At 40.6% G+C, this 20,281-nt stretch overlaps 1 protein-coding gene across 1 annotated transcript in view; it reads left to right on the top strand.

The window, feature by feature from the left end:
- The window catches only part of DopEcR (G-protein coupled receptor DopEcR), a 44,383-nt gene extending 24,223 nt beyond the window's left edge, over window positions 1–20,160 (top strand). Inside the window, exon 5 of the mRNA XM_019042459.2 lies at window positions 13,208–20,160. The gene's annotated coding sequence lies outside the window, so the exon portion shown is untranslated. The remainder of the gene's footprint in view (window positions 1–13,207) is intronic.
- Window positions 20,161–20,281: the final 121 nt, after the last annotated feature.

The raw sequence follows: 20,281 nt of genomic DNA, 5'->3' as shown, positions 1-20,281 counted from the left end.
AATACATCATACATTACACCAAATCATAAATCACCTTCCGCACCAAATTATAAATCAAATGAATAATAATTAAACCCCAACAGTAATAAGTTAGTAAGAGAGTAATAAATTGTACAGCAGCAAGTTAAAATCATATATGTTAAACTTGCTTTTTGTTGTGTTGCGACTTTGGCAACAATGCAATGAAAACATATGATATAATTTCACTTAGCTAAAAATCAAGTCGCCACCCGATTCAACGTTATACTAACGTTATGTTGGTAATCTGAAAATCTAAACTGTTATTGGGACAGTTCAAGGAAACTGTTATTGGGCGCACGGTTCTGAAAACCGTTTTCCAAGGCACAAACCGTTCGCTGAGCCATAATCAACACTCATAAGACAATATAACAATAATAATATAAAATGCACCGTATCAAATTCATTTAATTTTGAATACTGTCGAAGCGCTCTGTTTCTCTAGGAGCTCTGCCACTCTTATATCCCCCAGAAAAGTTTGGAAGATCTAATCTTTAGAAGATCTTTTAATTTGGTTTTTTACATTATTTTAACCATGTGTGTTAATACAATCAAAGTTTTGATAATTAAATCCGTGACAATGATAAGTTACATACAAGTCCATGTATGTTAAACTTGTTTCATTTCTCCATTATGCTCATTCTCTCAGTGGCGTGGCGTGCCCCGCGATACATCGATCGTTATGAAACTCAAACCCATGGAAAAGGATCGACAAGCAGGGTGCTCGCAGCGAACATCTTAATAATCGACCCGTACCATAGGTCCAAATGGCAGAAAAATCGACACATTCGCAACCCAAGCCACGTACCTGCATTCTCTCTTCTTTTCATGAGCAAATTGAAAATGATACAAAAATTTATCAGGCCACATTATAACCCAATGCAGAGTTATCGTTGAGTCAGGAATTTATCTCCTTAGGATTCAACAAATTTCTCTCTAGGTGCTTTAAAATGCACCTGTTACTTTTAAATATTTAAAAATCAAGTTGGTACAACTGGTATACTGGGCTTTTATTTTACTTATCTCAGGTGAGCTTGTTTCGGAAGTTGTTTCCATAGAGTTCACAATTCGGACAGTTGATATTCCATGTTTTCCTTTCGCATTTTCAACTCCTCTGTAGCTTCTTTTTTTGAGGTTTCTGCTTCATTCGAGCAATATATGGCATGCAATGCAGCCAGTAATTGGATCAGCAAAAGCCATACCAATAGAAGAAAAGGCATGCAGTGCAGCCAATAGTTGTGTCAGCAAAAGCCATACAACAAAAGAAAAGGCATGCAGTGCAGCCAATAGTTGTGTCAGCAAAAGCCATACAACAAAAGAAAAGGCATGCAGTGCAGCCAATAGTTGTGTCAGCAAAAGCCATACAACAAAAGTTTTGACTGGCCAGTCTAGAGGATATCAACACTGTGAAATCCTCAAAGGATCCGAGGTATCAGCAAAAGCCATAACCTTTAAAACGATCCATCCGGTATCAGCAAAAGCCATAACCGTTCAAAATCCATGGTATTAGCAAAAGCCATAACCAAAATCCAAGGTGGTATTAGCAAAAGCCATAACCAACACCTGAGTCTCTGATATCAGCAAAAAGCCATAACCAGAGATAGACTCATAACTTCACACAACAGTATAATTAGTTCTTTTCTAGATTTTGAGAAAAGAATCACGTCGGGTCACCACTTTGTTGAGCTCAGAAAAAAGGTCAACAATATTATAGATAAATCAACACATTTTTATTAAATAATACCTTTTTAAGGATAAATTATGACTGGAAGAATCATACAAGCAAGACTTCCTTTTTTCATATATATTAGGTTAAGATGAAGAGAAAAAGTGGTCGCCACGGAGACCATTTAGCATAGCATATGCTTCAACACTCCCCAGCTGGGACCGTCCGGAATAGCAGCTCTAGTGCAAGCACCAGAGCCGCTAAAATCTTTTCCATCAAAGCTTTCGTTGGGTAGTGTTCGAGATCTTTTACAGCGAGGAACACCGTGCAGAAGATGATTGCACTTACCAAGTTTTGAATTTTTTTCTCATCGAATCAAAAATCGGAAAAATTCGCCTGCACGAAAAACCGAAGACAATCAGGTTGAGAGGCGTTGTACCAAATCTTTTTCGCGTTATACGCCTGACGGTTTAGGGCTGGTTTGATATTGCACTGGAAAAAAAAAAAAACACATTGGGTCTAGAGTCCAGACTCTTAAAACCGTCGACAAGAAAAATACTCTTGGTTCAATCGGATTTTTGATTAAATCAAGAACCAAGCTTCTTAATTTGAGCGGATTTCCTTTTGATTTATAAGCAAAAATCGGATTGAATCAAGAGTATTTTTCCTTGTTAATGTTTTCAAGAGTCTGGACTCTAAATCCAATGTATTCTTTTTTCCGGGAAAATGGCTTTTTTGCCTGAGGTAAGAGGTGGGGTTTTTTCCAGTGTGGGGTGTTTTTGCGACCCTAAACCGTCTGGCGCGGGATGCAAAAAAGTTTGGTAACGCCAATCAACCTAATTGTCATGTGTCTCCAACGCGAACTCATTTTTCCGCCTGGGGTCGGCCATGAAGTTGGCGGCGGAGCTGATCGGTTCGCGAACTCGGGCAACGGGCACCGGGGAATATCGACGAACCGCCGCGAATCGGGGTCGGGATAAGTAAATCGAGTGGTTGATTTATGGGGTTGCCGTGTGATTGGGGGACGCGCGGGGGGATTCGGGGGGCTAGGGCATTTACCGCGGGGCACCGTGGCTCCTTCTGTTTCGGCTAATGAGTTTATCGCACCCTTCTCCTCCTCCCACCCCCTCCCCCCATTCCCCGCGGCACGGAACCGCAGGACTCCTCCCTTGCCGCGCTTCCGGAAAACACCCCCTCGGATGAAAGATGGGACCGTCGACTGGTGATACGGATCGGTGGATGTTGGAACCGGTGCCCTTTTTCCGTTGACCGCTGGGATCCGCGAGAACGCTCCGCGTCGAGGTTCATCGGGAAATGGAACGTGTTAGGTTTCGACGCTCACCTATGCGTACGTGAGGAGAGCGAGAAAAATACGCTTGTCGATTCCGCGGTGTTTTAGAATCGGGCCGCGGCCGAGTTCCGTTTTGGGGTCACTTGCGAGGGAATAGTTGGCCTTATTGTCATGTTGGACAGCAGTAAACTACCACAATATCGATATGGATTATCGTTCGGCAAAATTCTACTGTTCTCAATGGAAGGCTTTTCAAATTACCAGTTCCCAAAATGATAATATTCTGTTTTTGTACAGAAGATGAAATATCGAGTCAACGATATCTTATCAACGATCGTATGACACTTCATTTGGCATAAAAATTTCCAATTTATTGACGCTGAGATGACTTTACCTATAGTGAATTGATGATTTCGAAAATGGGTATATAACTCCTCCTTTTTTGATTACCAGGAAAGCGAAAAAACTATTCAGACAGCCATGATTTATGAAATTTCGTGACTGAGGGTTTTGGAAATAGTGTAAGATGGAAATGAGTAAACCCGAGCGAAATCGGACATTTAAACCAATAGTCAAGGATGATAGGAGAAGTTTGAAATTTTAGCGTGAAAGTGGGGATTTCTAAATTGTTTATAATTTTTTCCTGAAAAATACCATCTCAGTGTTATTACGTGATGATAGTTGAGCAACGAGTTAAAGACGCGCGGGAATATTGTCGGCTGCTTCTGATTGCTGAGACTAATGAGCAGTTTTTAGTCTCACCACTTCTCAGCACAAATGACTGGCGAATGAAAGCAACTTTATTGCGTTGAATTCCTTTGTTAAAATTGGTAAGTGAGTGCTTTAGCCCCCTGACAACAGAATTGCGATCTCAAAATTGGAGAAAAGTGACGAGTAGCTGAAAAATGGGCCCAATTGATGCGATGTATCGCATGCCGTTCTGACACAAAATATGGCGTCCATCGAATCACCTTAAGCGATGGGCCTAATCAAACCATCTCTTACTCCACAAGTTCCTGACGGTTTAACCCTAGGACACTGTGTTCGGGTACTCCCGGTGAACCCAATACCTCCGATATGATGTGCGAAACTATTCAAGCTCAGAATCCGCAGCACGTAGACTCGCGAGGATAGCGCACCGGAATCATTTCATAAACGCGCGTATCCGCGATGATAATCCACATGAGTTGCGCGGTTCTGACGCTTCCAAGGAGGTGCCCACGAGAGGGCGACCTGGCACTGCGATTTGCATAAACGATCTCCCGCAGGGGCGACTGTCCCAGTATTATTCACGACCCGATAGCGCCCCCCGCGCCCGACGGGACGGCCCAGGCTGCGGCGCACCTCCGAAATTGAATTCGGGCTTCCCGCGATTGGATCGTGGCTCGCTATGCGGAGTCGTTTCGGTGCAGATCGTCCGCAAAACGCTCACTATCGATTGTTCGCGGCGACTTTACACGCGTTTTTACGACGGCAATTTCACGCCGGCACCTCGCTCTCCGCCCCTGGAGCACCCACGTTTTCCGTCCGGTAATTGCGTGAGTTGGACACAGCTAGTAAGTCCAAGTGATTTAGCCCTGTATGCCGATAGAGGAAGCGCGGTTAACCTCCGATTCAGGGGTTCTCCATTTTAGTGCCCCGGCACTCCAGTTGACGTCAAAAAAATTCAAGTGTGGAAGCTGAGCATAAAGGATATCAACAAATGTTAGCGACAAAGTGATAGACGAATGTTGAGTCTACACTATTCTGCGGGGGAAACAAGATCAAAATGCTCCAAAAATTTAAAATTCGGATGGAAGCAGAGGGAGGAAGAGTGTTTTGCTCAGGCAGATACATTCGAAAGCGTGTGTTAGCGTTTGAATGTAATTTTGATTTCTGCAGAACGATTTGACAAATTAGCCTCCTGGATTGTGAGACTGTTTCCATCAAAAAAGAAATCGGTTTGGTACAACTCTTTCTACTCCTGTCCCTGGCCAAAAACGAGAGGTTAATGCTAAGGGCATATTGGTAAATGCCGTCCGAAATTTTGATCGCAAGCTTTTGATCACCGCTAATGTTATTGAAAGCAAGAGACAATAAGTCCAACCATCAGACAGTGAGACTGGAGAACATGGTAAGCCATCCATTTGTTTTATGTGAAGTGTCCCAAAAGTATTGGGCATAATTTTTCTGGTACTGAAAACTCACAGTTATCACGAATATTCAATACTCAACGCGGGAGCGTTAATTTGGCAACAATGGTAGATTGTGGTAGATAACGACATCGCGGAAGACTGTTTATTCCCTCCTCACTTACGGGCACGTCTCTCTTCGATAGATAGCCCTCGCAGCACGAATGGCCCGGAGAGCTTTCATAGACATTTAAAAAGTGAACTAGAGGCCTGTAACCGCTACGCGGCCGGCGACCACTGAAAGAACTACACGTAAAAATCGTAAAACAACCATGTTTAAGTTTTTTAAGTGATGAATGGATTCAAAACCCGATCGGTGAACCCGAAAGAAAGCATATCGACGGTGAAAGTCTGCAATCACATAACTCGTTTGCGGTGTCTGAAAATCTCCGCCTCTATGTTATTTTTTGAAAGGACAACAAATTGACATCATTCCTTGAAGTTTTTGCAGAATTTTCTTCGCACAGAGAAGGAAAATCACGGCAGTTTTAAAGAATTGCCGTTGAGTAGTTTTCCATTTAAAAAATAAAGTATGTCAGGAAGTCTGCGACGTCGCAAACCGAGTTATGTGATTGCCGACTTACACCGTCGATATATATTTATTTATGATTGCAACGTTATGCACCACTTTGATGTATTATTTATAATTAATGTTTGTAAAAAGCTACACACAGTTTATTTTTTAAAAAGTTACCGAGAATTTACCTAAATGATCTTAAATATGAATATCGAAGATTTCGACGGGATAATTTCGGTAGTTCTATTTTCTTTCAATGTAACCGAAAAGAAATTAAATTTCATCCGGGATTTTGAATCGTTACAATGAGGGTACTTTACTTTTTAGCCTTTTTTCTAGTTCTTTCTCCTTTGATATCAACATTGTCACTGGCTGCTGCTTTAAATTTTAACCAATGAGGATACATTTATTTCCTTTAATTATAATAAAAACTGGAGCAAAAAGTTGAGAGTGATGACACGCAGTGCTACAGCATTCCCAGTCTTGTAGGCCCTAATATGCATTTCGCACCAACTGACCGAATGACTGCACTGCGTTTGGCGCAATGCGAGAAGTATTCATGCAGTTTTGTGGGCGCTCATATGGGCTTGAGGCCGACCGCACTGTTAGGCGCAATGCGTGAAGTATTCCCGCAGTCTTACAGGCGCTATTACGTTTAACGCGCGCCGGCCGCACTATGTTTGGCGCGATTATTCGAACTCGAGATAGAATAATCGCGCCATCAAATAATGGAGCTCAAAAGGCACACATTGTGTTTCGAGGCCGTATGAGCATTCCAACGTTGCCTCGTTTCTCCCGATTAAATATTTTTCCCGAGAAAAGATAGGACAGTTCTTTATACGCACGACCATTGTTCAGTGTTTTCACTTCATTTGTCATCAGAAAGTAAGACATTGATGAATTATGAACAAAGTAACCTGAACTAGCGTTAACATTGCGTTTATTTTTCAACTGTTTCCTGTTTCGCCAAACTTCTGCCTTAAATTAACTTCATTTTAAATTCGCGCATTCCTGTGGCAGATGTTAAGGTTTCTATTCGCGCAATCCTCATATATTTTCTTAGACCTTTCGCGCAATCCTGGATTATCGAAACTAGGCTACCTAGGAGACCACGAATTTACCTTAAATTCTAAATTTACTTGCTTAAAGAGCTTTAAAGTCTCAGTAATTACTTTTGGATATAGCATTTATACCTTAGTACGGTTCACAGGCCGAGAATCATAAATTCATTTACCACAGTAAGCAGTGTTCCATATGAACCACTACTTGGTTTATGAGACCATGGATTTTTCTCCGTGTAGAAACCTTGAAAACAGAGGAAAATAACTGAGTTTTCTCACACGTCTCATCCACGTAAAATTTAAAGATGGCAGTGCGTGACGGTTTTAAACTCAAGGCACGAGTTTAAAACTTGAGGTTTTTCGAAACAAAAATGGTCTTACTCGACAATATATTGTACAGGACAATACAATAAATGTGGCTTATACGAAGGAGAGAGAAAACCCCGCAAGGTGCCGTGAGCGAAAAAGCCGTCCTCAACGGGAGAAATATTGATAGCTCAAGGGAAACACCCCCGTTGAAAAGATATATTGAGGTTCTCACACCCCGCGCCCGTCCGGTGACAGAGGTAACAAAGCCCTCCGGCGCGGCGTCAGGGCAACGAGGGGTAATTGAGATGATCGCAGGTGAGCGGGGAGTCGGGGGGAGCGGCGCCCCTTTGCGCGGGAGCCATCTCTAAGCCCGGTCGAGGAGTGATGCACTATTAGCACAGACTGAGTTATCCACTAGAGACGTTAATAGGCAAAGCTAAGCGGCGAGATTTCCGGGCGTTATAAAATTCGCCCCGGTCGCCTCCGCGTAGCCAACTTGTGCGTCAAGCTACAAATACTGCCGTGATAGCGAAGAGAGCCGTAAGTGCAAAAATGAAGTTCTGAGAAAACGGGCTCGTTTTGCAAAGCCAAGTTGTATAATAAATAACTTACGATCTCTTGTCCTGATTATTCTGAATATCGAATAAATAAAAATACTCGATCGACAGGTGACTCGTTGTGAGTGTACTTTATGTGTTACAGTTAGAGGTTCACAAATCAACCATATCACGAAGAAAAGCCCAATAATGAAAAAGAAGAGCATAAGAAAAAGTGCACCTTACAAATGTGGGAAATGTTTTTCTGATATTGGAAAAGGTAGGAATCATTATTGTAAAAACACAACCCGCCCAACAAATGCTTTTTGGAACCCATTTTGGCCGCCATCTTGGATTTGAGGGATCCCTGTCGGCCAGAAGGGCATTTTTGACCTCAAATTTGGATCCTATGACCCAAAAAACATAAAAAAGACATCTCACTCGTCACCAAAAGCTGGAATTGAGAATTTTTACTCCGGGCCTATTTTTGGCCGCCATCTTGAATTTGCGCGATCCCTTTTAGTCGTGAGGGATTTCTAACCTCATATTCGGATTCTACGACCAAAATTACATAGGAATCGATGTGTCACTTGACATTGTAAGGGAGTTGTAACATTTGCACCCCGCGGCGGCGCATATCGGCCGCCATTTTGGCTTGGGGGGGCAAAAAAAAAAACGGCCCAGCGAATGATTTTCTTTTCAGCGGGGATGTTTTCCTGAGGTGTTTCGCTGTACTTTTTCGCTTTCAGATATGGGGACTTTCATTTTCTTAATTAGATTTAGTCAAGAGTCTGGACTCTAGATCCAATGTGTTTTATTTTTCCAGTGTATGAACTACGGGAGCTAAACATGACAAGGGGTCAGAGGTTTGGAAGGTGGAAAATCAGGAAATTTTTCGTGGCTTAAAAAACTGAAGGATACTGGCTAGATTAGACGATTAATCCAAAGATTGTCCAGCTGTAAAATAGCGAATAGCCGACTCGAGCGGCCAATAAAAGAGGGGAAACGGGAGGATTGAGAGGAGACGAGCTGGTGGTGAAAGGATTTAATTTTAAAAGGCGATTCACGAAGGTCCTTTGTTAGGCAGGCGGGCGCATGATAATATTCTCACGACCACTCCTTCGCGAAACCGCCTCGACAGAATAGACGGTCGTTGAAGAGGCTTTTATCGCCTGAATACTGTTTTCGATGGTTATTCAATCGCTATCTCGCCGGCATATCTAGGAACACAATTACTTGTATTCCGTATTCGCGCGCTCCCGCTTCTTGTCCGCATAGGGAAATTGCGCCGGGCCCAGGTTTTTAAAGGGTGTCCCAGGATTTGGGTCCCGGGAACGCTGCGACCGAAGACGATATTTTGGAGACATTGTGCTCTCTGACAAATAAACGACTCCACTTTCAAGTTTGGTCTTTGTTCGATGGAATAGGGTAGGGCTACTGAAATGGAGTTATGTGATTGCTTTCTTGTAGCGTTCGATTAAATTGGCCAGTTTCTGAGGCCTGGAAGTGAGCAGTACTTCGTGATGAAATAAATAGAAATAAAATTCCTATGGTGCGCTGAGAACCGAAAAAGGTTTATTTTCCTAGGATCGAATGACAAGAAGAATTTCAACCGTCCATGGCTAGCAGGGCAGGTAAATCAAAGAATCAAGGGAATGCATAAAAAGAAAAAAAAAAGAATTCAAGGATACTGCAGACCACTGGACAGTCTCTCCGTTTGAATTTTAGGGCTTAAATTTGAGCGTCCGGCTGCAGACGTGACCGCTAACACACCCCTTCGGGAACCATTTTACACGGGATTCCACGGTTCAGAGTGCTTCTCCCCTGATCGTTTTCCAGATTTCATACCCTTTCCAGCACCGACGGTATTCCACTTTGACGCCGAACACAGCAAGACGAGAAGGAAAAAACAGCGCTATAAAGAGTACAAGCAAGAGTGAAGGATGGAGAAACGACTATGCTCAAGTACGACCGAAAATTTTTCGAATAAAAATTCATCCATCTAACTTAGAATTGACGCTTTTTAAGGCGACCAACTGCGAGCCTTAAAAACATCAACTTCGTCAATGTTTCAGTAACAACTACACTCGTCCAACGCGGGGTGCCCAGAAAATTAATATTTCCCAGCGAGAACTGATCGAATAAAAGTACGGATGCCTAGCTTTAAAGCTGTCGCTCTCTTCAACTTATTCGAGTGGTCTTAATAAGGGTAACAAAATGATTAAAAGTCAAGAACGCAGTAGATTTGAGGACCCTGAGTTTGGCGATTCCATCAGAACGCCTTCATTTGACGGGGTATACTAAAAATCATCCGTAGAGGTCGAATAGTTGCATCCAATGATATAGACATGTGCTAAGCCGCACTAATGTGCATCTAAGCCGCTCGACGGTTGAAATTGTATTCCTTTTACATTAAACTGCTTGTTCGCACACTTGATTGTATGGAGGGATACCTAAACGGTGAGAACAAATTAAGACTTTTGGATAATTTTGAAGCATTTGTGAACCATTTCGTCACTTACCTGACATAAGGGCGTAACTACACTCTGCAATGAACCCTGTCTTCCATACAATTCAATGCTTTTCGGGCGCATCTCAATGTGTAGTTACGCCCTTGTGTCAGCCAAGCGACGATTTATGACATGAAGGCAGATGACAGTAGCCGTATGACAAGCACAGAGAGAAATCAGGAAGTGGCTGCTAGATCCCCATGCGGGCTGATTATTGTTATTTGTAGACAAAGCTATAGACAAATACGAATAAGGGAAGTAGGGCATCCTATTGGTGGAATCAGGTGGTTGCAATGGAGACGGGAAGTAGGCAATAGACAAACTAACGGCAACCCATTTGTTGGTCCATTATTTTCTCCCTTTGTCTATAAGAGTTACACATTTTAACCTATAGGATCGCTCAATAATCCTTACGTCTTCCTTGTCCATAAAATTCAACAATCAGCCCATGAGAGCATATGGACCGATTAATACAGAACCAGCCGAACTATTTTCGGGTTCCTTAACTTCTCTTCGTGTTGTCAGTTTTATTCGCAAAGTTTCGAGTCAGAAAGTATTGCTTGATTTTTTCTCATAAAACTTTGAACTGGAGCAAAAATCAGATAATGTCGACATGTAGTCACGCAGATTCTGATTGAATGTGTTCGAACTGGGTCAACTTCTAGTAACTACGATCATCATTCATTGTTGTCTTCGATCCTCGCAAATTCTCCACTGCACTTGCCTAATTGACGACGAAACCGCAAAAACGCGGATATTGGTTTGTGATGCTGTACCTAAACTTCTTTGAATCATTTATGTTCTGAATGGAAAAATGCTAAACGTCATTACTTCAGATATTCCCTGATTTTCCGTGAAAATTTTAAGCAGAGGTATTGGTGATAAAATGAGAGCAGAAATTAGAAACAGCGCAAACGAGATACGCAGTTTTGCAGTTTCACCGTCGCGTCCCGATGAATTCATTCCATGAGAAAACAGCAGAAGGCACATCAAACACGCGAAAGGGCGGAAAACAACCTCCAAAACCCGTTCAACCGAAATTAGGATCGAGGTGGAAGCCAATGCACCATCTGGCGGCGGACGAAAGTACGGGTCTTGCCGAATCCCGAGTAAAACTGACCAATTCTAAGTGGTGTTAAGGAAAAACCGCACGTTACGAAGGCGTTTCCATCGTAATTACGTGGTTTTTGGTAAGCGCGACACTTTCCCGAATTAACTCGCTGAATGGCAGCTACGTCCTCCGCGCCGCAGCGCTCCAGCTGTGCAGCATCAGCACAAGCTAGTGATTTAGCGCGGCGTTTACATTCTTTCCAATTACATTTGCCCATATTTATCGCTCGATTGAGTTAAACGACACTCGGGGTTTTTCCGTCCAGCTTCCGGCCTGCTCCGTGCCGCGCTCAACTTTCAAGCTGACTCCGTAATTTGCATCGCTTTATGATGGGAGATTTCAATCTTCCCGAGCGAAGGGCTCCGCGGGTTTTTAAATATGCCACTTTGAAGAATTTCCTGCAGTGGTTGAACCGAGACCCTCGCCAAGAATGCATCTGTTACTGCAGAGTTCTTCCACGAATTGGACCAAAGCACGTGGAACAAATGAAAACAAACTCTTTGAAAAAACATTGAATAAAACTGCTGCGACAATCTGGGCGTCCGGACACTTTCCAGCCGGTTTGCTGTGAAAAAGCATAAAACTCTGTTTCCATATTGATGATGAATCTGAGTCAAGTTTCGCTTTTCCTTCATCGTAAAATCCTATTCCCATCTTGATGATGAAACTGAGTTGAGTTTCGTTCTCTTACACTGGGAAAAAAAAACACATTGGATCTAGAGTCCAGACTCTTGAAAACATTGACAAGAAAAAATACTCTTGATTCAATCGGATCTTTGCTTGAATCAAAACGAAATCCGCTTAAATTAAGAGGCTTGGTTCTTGATTTAAGCTAGATTCTGATTGAATCAAGAGTACTTTCTCTTGTCGATGTTTTCAAGAGTCTGGACTCTAGATCCAATGTGTTTTTTTTCCAGTGAAACAAACTCTTTGAAAAAACATTGACTAAAACTGCTGCGACAATCTGGGCGTCCGGACATTTTCCAGCCGGCTTCTATGAAAAATCATAAAACCCTGTTTCCATATTAATGATGAATCTGAGTCAAGTTTCGCTTTTCTTTCATCGTAAAATCCTATTACCATCTTGATGATGAAACTGAGTTAAGTTTCACTATTCTTTAAGTCTTTACACTATCCTTCAATTCTATGAAATTGGCAGAAGAGGGCGCTATACGGTACTCGAAAGCACTGTTTTCATTGGCTCCATGGAGGAATAGTGTCACTTCTCGCTGTTTTGCCTGAAACTACATATTTGTTGCGCACTTATGGCGTTCTCATATACAGGGTTATTCAAAAGTCACGCACCACTGGCCATACCTTTAGTTCTAAATTATGATATCGATTTGCGGTTTCAAACGTTTTTCCTCACATCGAGGGGGAAACTTTTTTGGGTACTTTCCAGTTTTTGATCCCCTCGGAGGGAAGGAGGCGGGGAGCAACTAAAAAATTTCAAATGGCCACCCCCCTTATGCCCAGTGGTGCGTGACTTTTGAGTAACCCTGTACCTCTTTTCATAAAATTAAGATGAATTTTCCTATTTTGGCTATTTCAGTGATTTCATCTGCGAGAGATTAGACGAATTATGAAAGAAACTCGATTTCGAAAATTTAACACTTAGTGCTCTCTTCGCCTTCATGACAGGGTATGTGTCCTACACTGGAAAAAAAACACATTGGATCTAAAGTACAGACTTTTAAAAACATTGACAAGAAAAAATACTCTTGATTCAATCAGATTCAATCTTAAATCAAGAACCAAGCCTCTTAATTTGAGTGGATTTCCTTTTGATTTAAGCTTAAATCTGATTGAATCCAGAGTCCTTTTTCTTCTCAATGTTTTCAAGAGTCTGGACTCTAGATCCAATGTGTTTTTTAATTTCCAGTGTACTACTTCGTCGAAAAAGCATGAGAAGGGTTCCTCATGACGCCCAAAACGACGAACTGCTGCATGAAAGTTTGTAAAGGTTAAGTTTTGTCTTGTATTATTAACTAAGTAATTCACGTGTTTCTTTTTTCAGGGATGAAAATTCAATAAACGAGAATCTCGGGATGGCAAAATCGTTACGTTAGAGGGACGACAAATCGGTGAAGAGCCAAACTTAGCCAGAGGTTAAACTGAAGAAACTTCCAAGGAGGATGGATAAAGGGAAGAGCTGAGGACATGGCTGCAATGAGTGGCTTGACGGACACTTACCGTGAATCGTAGTCATATCGTATCGTAATCACAAAATTCTGTCAGTTTTTATCAAAGTAATTTGCTTCAGGAGACAATCCACTCTCGCAAAACCGGCGGCAGCTGAAATGCCAAGATTACTTTGGCTCATTGAGGACAGTGTCTCTGAATAAGACAGAAAAATTGTGATTATAAAGTCCGATAAGGTTTTCTTTCATAGAGAGGAAATGTTCACTTACGAATGAAATGATGAGGGCCAAAAGTACTGGTTTACCAGAGGCGACTAATTGTTTCTTTATAACTTTAGCTCAGATGCTCATTTGAGTAATTATTTGCTTGTAATTTTGTGAAGCTACTATTGCTGAAAATTCAAGATTACATTAGCTTATACATTTCGGGCAAAATCATTCTAACTCCAGTAAAGGACGATACCTGAGAGCTGGAGATTTTACACAGCGAAAAATATTTTAAACTGTCATGGAATCATCGGGATTCGGTACTGGATGGATAAAAGAAAACGAGTTGGTGTAGGAAAGTTTGCAGACTTTCGAAAGATATACTTATCATCGTAGCATAAAAATAAGTGCCCGAACTGTTTCGTATGAATTTAGTGTCACACAAGCCGACGAAATTTTTTTACGCTCGAATCCTAACCCTGTCACACTTGCTTTCTCCGCGTGTAAAAAAAGTTCCACCCCCATAAACTGTGATTTCTAACGGTGCCACATATAGCAGAAATACCATTCTAAATGGTCGATTCTAGTGACCACATTACTTCAGTTTTGCGTATATTTTGAAATAAGAAGAAAATATGAAAACTTCCAGAAATTAACAACACAAAATCGGTTCAAAGTCGTTCGTTAAACGGCGAAACTGTAATTAAAAAAGAGGGAAATGACAATTATACGAAGACTATGCCTTATGATTCCCGAATTCATGGAATTTGAAAGGGGGCGATACCGAAAAAAAAATAATGTGGTAGTAATCATTGAATCGTTGACGATTGACACTTACACCCCTAGAAAGATAAATGGAATCAACCTAATTCCTACCTGACTAAGCGCAAAGAATGTAATGTGGATGAGTCAACCACATCTTCGTTTAAGGCTGATACTTAAGGGTACCTCTATCATAGAGATGAAAAATAAACTATATTCCTTGGTTAGCCCCTAAGTCTACAAATCTACTAGGAATGAATTAAAATGATTGCCTTCTTTTTGGTGGCAGAGACTTGTGTCAAGCACGATTGGTATTACAACCTCGATTACACGGACGCACTGTTTCCTCACCAAAAACTGCAGGAAATTATATTTATAACTCACATCGTGTCGTATGCAGATTTGTTGAAAGGCTTAGCACACGGAGTTATAAGAGTGTGCTCCGACTAAATGACTTGCAACTGGAAAGTAGAGGCATCAGCTTTATCATCAATGGTAGGGATTAATGGTCCATCACCTAGTGCATACGTATGATGCGGCATTGAGGTGACGAGCGTTAAACAACACGGCTTGAGTTGAACGTCACATGGTTCATGCAGGTTGTAAAAAGGAAAATTCAAATTCGTGCAAAGGTTATTTTATCTTCTTTTTGTGCAAGTGTTCACATTTTACTTGTGGTGCACCGAAATTAAAAGGCAAAAATCAAACAAATGAAAAATCACGAAAATGTCCAAAAATATGTTTAAATATCTTAAATGAGGTCAAGGTTAGGACTTATATATAGGCCACCGACCTGCCACTCTCCTTAGTATTAAAGAAACAGAAGAATTTTAAAGGTAATATAAATAGAACACGATCCTAAGCCGGAGAATGCATGCATTTCATGTCAGACGATTCTGATAGTATGATAGGCTCATTTTCATTCTGTAAATGTTTAAACACAAATTTTCTAGAAGAAAGGCAACCTAGCAACACGTAATTGATCAATGATAAGAAATGAAAAAAAAAGGATTATCACAGGTATCTCAGTTCTGCAACTGGATTTTCCATAATAATTCATTCAAATTGAGTATCTCCATGAATCATGTGGCAGGAAATTACAGTATTAGTGAAATATAATGCCTTCAATTTGTGAACATATAGTTCACAACTCAAAAGTGGATATGATATCAGGCTATACGTTTGCAGGGGAGTGTATATAAAGTAATCAACAGGTTTGGGCGAGAGGGTGTAACGGTTGTAAGACATCCATTGCAAACACAACAATGGTACTGCTAACATGATTGTAGAACGTTTTATGGGGTAAAATGAAAATTGAAGTCTCAGGACGAGGACGGATCTAAGCTCAAAATGATTATTAAAACTGAATATAAGAATGGTAAATTCATCGGGAAAATAGCGTTTTCGTGGGCCCAATCGTGTAGAATGAAAAAATTTAGAGATTCATGTCAAGATTCTCTAAGTCCACCAGACGGAGTGGCGATGTTCAGTCAAGGAGCCACAAAGACATTCAATTAAATATTATATAAATATGATTAATTTAGGCATTTAATATTAATATGAACACGGCCATAAAATCTCACTGAAAATTCTAAGTAAATAACGTCAATTACTGGTGTTCAATCTGGATGTTTCGATAAAATATTGCAGAGCTAATCAATTAGTTTTATTTTTCGTGTGGCACGAGATGGTTTTAATACCAAGGGAACACCCAGATCCTTAGCACCATTTGCGGTCTGACATTTATCGACATGATCAGTTTTTTTTTCTTTTTTTCTTGCAGTAGACATGAATGCGATCACATACTTAAAGCTCTTTAGGTACCTAACAGTCAAATTACACAGACATGGAGCTTCAAACCGGATAAAATAGATGATGAGACTGATGCTCTTAAGTGATTCATACTTTAAGTGGAAAATTAGTTATCGGGCAAAGTTCACGCGGAGGGAACAATAAATCGAATGTTCGGATTCAATTCCTTGGTTGAATAATTGTTAAAGAATATATTGAATTTGATTCATTATCTGTAAGCGTCATTCTCTGGCTTGAAGATAAATATTCTCATTTATCGACAGGCAATAGACACATGATTTTCAAATAGAAACTATGAACCTGGGTTATTCGATTCATTCTGCTCACTGACCTATTCAACCACCTATATTCGATGTAGTAATATCTGTATACAGGGTTATTCAAAAGTCACGCACTTCTGGCCATAAGGGGGGTGGCCATTTGAAATTTTTTAGTTGCTCCCCGCCTTCCTTCCCTCCGAGAGGATCAAAAACTGGAAAGTACCTTGAGAAGTTTCCCCTCGATATGAGGAAAAACATTTGAAACCGCAAATCGATATCATAATTGGAACTAAAATTATGGCCAGTGGTGCGTGACTTTTGGATAACGCTGTAACTTATGCGCCGCTGTTCCTTCCAAACTCAGAGAGAGCGGTATAGTTTTGATGCGAATGAAAGTTTCATTCCAGACTGAGGGGACGGTCAAATTCGTTCTGATATGGCTACTAAATATAATGCTAAGCTTCAATTTTTTCATGATATTTATACCTCTTTCCTTCAGAACCCATCATTGCACCCGAATCAAAATTACATACGAAGGTCAATCAAAGATTATAAAATCTCCTGTAAATTTTCTCGCTGGCCGTTCATGCTAGTAAGAAACCAATTATACCGATGGATCTCGTAAACTTACGGCTAAGAAATTGAATTAATCGAACGTTCAGGAGAATAGGTTTCCCGCATCGCCGTAATTTTCAGAACCGAATTTGAGTGCCCAAAAATTGCTTTAAAAAAATTAAAATTCCGAATTTCTAAAAACACGTAATAGTTAATACCTGTAAAAATCTGATGCACCGCAGTCGACGAAATTTTAGGAAAATGATCTTGAATTTCATCCAAAAATCACTCGATGTTTCAAGAGAGAGGGAGAGAGAGAAAGAGGGGGGGGGAGAGAGAGGGATGCGTTGCTATATCCCAAGAAAGAAATTCTGTCGAGAGACAATTTTCAGAAGATATCATTATCATCAAGAAAGCGTTATCATATTTTATCATTTTCACATCCTTGGAGTAAACATTACCTCCCTCCTCCTCCTCCTCCTCCTCCTCCTGTGTGCCTATGTGCTTGTAAGCCCGACTGATGAAAAGGGCAGTCACAATTGCGATGGTAGACCGAATCGCTGAGATACGTTGAGACGGCCATCATCAATTTCCGACGACGTAGGGCTCTCGATGAATCCTTGCTTACGTAAGGCCGTTTTAATTGTGCGTGCGAACGAAGTATTGAATAGAAACCGTTCACGAAAGATCACTGTTCCCAGGTGTGTGCGGCTATGATGAGTATGGCGGAAGAATAACAAACAGATCATAATTCTCTTTTGATCACCCGGTTCATGACTCAAACTAGAGTAATGTTGAAAGAAAGGACTCCTCAACTGAGATATACGTTTACTAGCATAAGTATGCTTTTGTGAACATGCAAACATGCATTCCGTACTCGTGTATGGGTACGAGAATCTGAAAATGAGGAAAGCATTGCTCCATTTATTGGTCGCCTTGACGCTCCTTGTGTGGGGATAGCCTATTCCCGTACAGTTCAGGAATTCCTGCACATATAGGAACACTGGAGGGATTAGCTTCTAATAAGACGTTAATACGACCGGAGCCGTTGACTCGGCTTAAGGTCGTTTAGGTGGCTGTTGCGGATGTAATTTGCGATTTGAGTGGGGTTGCATTCAGAGAAAGGAATTACTAGCACTGGAATGCTGCTAGGATTGTGTGACGCCATTATCTGACAAAGAAGAAAAAAATTAAGAAAAAAACCTGTAGTATTTACAAATTTGAGGAGCTTCTCTTCGAGTACCGAAGAAAAGCTATGGAAAGGAGGTAAGGGTTATGGGCATTTCCGATCAATTGTGATAGTGCCCCAATAAATTAGGTTACTAACCCGAATGTTGCGGTACCATCCGAACTTGAGTAGCGGTACTACCGCAAATAATTGTGTGAATGTCCAATTCATTCGACAATATGGGGTGGTAACACAATTTTAAAAGATAACCCTTAATACGTGTTTTAGGGGCATAATGTAAAAACCTCTAAAATCGCGTTTCCCAATTTCCTTTTGAATGCATTATAGTGCTACGAGTTCCTTTTCGGGAAAGCAAAAAAATCACACCTCCAGACACGAGTGGAATGAACAATGTCAATGAGAGAGAGAGAGAGAACGCGGAAGGGGTCACATGAAACTTTCTCTATTTTTTTTTTCAATTTTTTCAATTTTTTTTATGTATTTGTTTTTATAACAAAAATCCGATTTCATGAATCCATATTTTAACGTAATGTATATCCATGTATGGATCCGAGATTCTCGTGTATCCCCTCACCGCCTTCCCCAAAGTAGATGTAATTTTGAGTTTTCGAAAAGACGATCTGTTTGTTCCCTTGCACGTTTATGCTCATCTTCTAATCGGAAGAATTGTATTGGGAGTATACTTCTAATGTTCTAAATGAACCGTGCCCCTCCTGTCTCTAACGCGCTTTTTCGTGTATTTTTCGAAGGGAATACACGATTTAAAATGCTGCATCATTTCACGAGATGGACAGTGACAGATGTATAAAGTTTAAAGCTTAAAATACAAAAGCTCTTGAGCTTGATTGGGCGAACTGAGAATGGAGCATAGGTCATTTTCCGAAGAGTTCGTGCTTTGGATTACGGTCGTTTGGGTATAGCGTACAATTGTCTCATGTACAGTGTGTGCATAAAGTATGGATACTCTATGATAACTCGAGAATAGTTGCAGATGCTGACATGCGGCTTGGACGAGACTACCTTAAATAGTAGATGGTTAAGTTTTAAATGGTACTTTTCCTCCTAAGCAGAGTGGTGTCACGGCCTTCCACAAAAAATGACCCATATTCGAGGAAAGTCGGTCCAAACCGTCAATCTCTGCAACCGGTCTCAAGATAGGTACATCCATACTCATTTGCAAACACTGTGTATTACAATATGTATAAGGTAATACCTCGTGGTGTTACACAACACCCTAGAAGCAGTTAAAACGTTCGTTACCAACAGCCTCATTGTAACGTATTGTAGCGCAGTTTTTACGGCGGAGCACGTTTGATGATAGTAAAGGGTTCATTGCTCTATTCTGTTACGTTCACAAGCGGAATATCCTTTCCAACCCTGAAAGTATATGTTTTAATTATAGGATAAGAAAATACGTAAGCGGCATCATTTAAAGCCGCGCAAGCCTTTACTTTGATGGAAAAATGTAGTCAATTTATGCAACACTTAAAGTTTTCTGTAATGAATAGCATGCAGAGGTAAACAGACTGCCTGCCTTCTCATACTTTGAACGCATCGATTGTGATCTAGACTCGTACTTTAAAGAGCCATCCAGAAACATAAGATTTTAGAGCTTAAATTTAGAATTTCATTTCTCTTGATGTGCTTTTATTAGGTTTTCGGCAAAATTCGTTAATTTGTTGAAAAAGTTGTTACTTACTATTATCAGATTTACCTACGCGTATTTTTTCCTTGAAAAGTTTTATACCACGTTAGCAGCTTAGCCGTTATATGTTTGTACCTAATTTTAAAATTTTGGTATAAAGTTGTCTTTTTGCTAAAATTTTGTATGTTTGTCTTACGTTTTTGTTTGAAAAAGTTTGTTTCTTTTTGGGTAAAACAATGTAAAAATGTATCATTGTAAAAAATTAAGCTCATTGTTCATGCTCATAATCATTGGTTTTACCACTGGTTGTTTTTCAATGTTGTTTTAAGACTTATGTACACTTAGGAGATGTGAAAATTATACACGTCAATAAATTTTCGAAGCTTGATTTATGCGAAACGTTTCTACTTTTTTTTGCCACTAATTTAAATGAAAATTGTTTTCAGTAAGTTGTAGAGAATTAACTCTTTCAATGTCGGCTAAAACTTGGAATAACTATGATCTATACCAAACCTTCTCT

The sequence above is a fragment of the Bemisia tabaci genome, chromosome 3 (assembly GCF_918797505.1).
Source record: "Bemisia tabaci chromosome 3, PGI_BMITA_v3".
Classification (NCBI taxonomy): domain Eukaryota; kingdom Metazoa; phylum Arthropoda; class Insecta; order Hemiptera; family Aleyrodidae; genus Bemisia; species Bemisia tabaci.
Note: the sequence above shows the minus strand (reverse complement) of the source record. Positions and strands in the feature narration are given on the sequence as shown.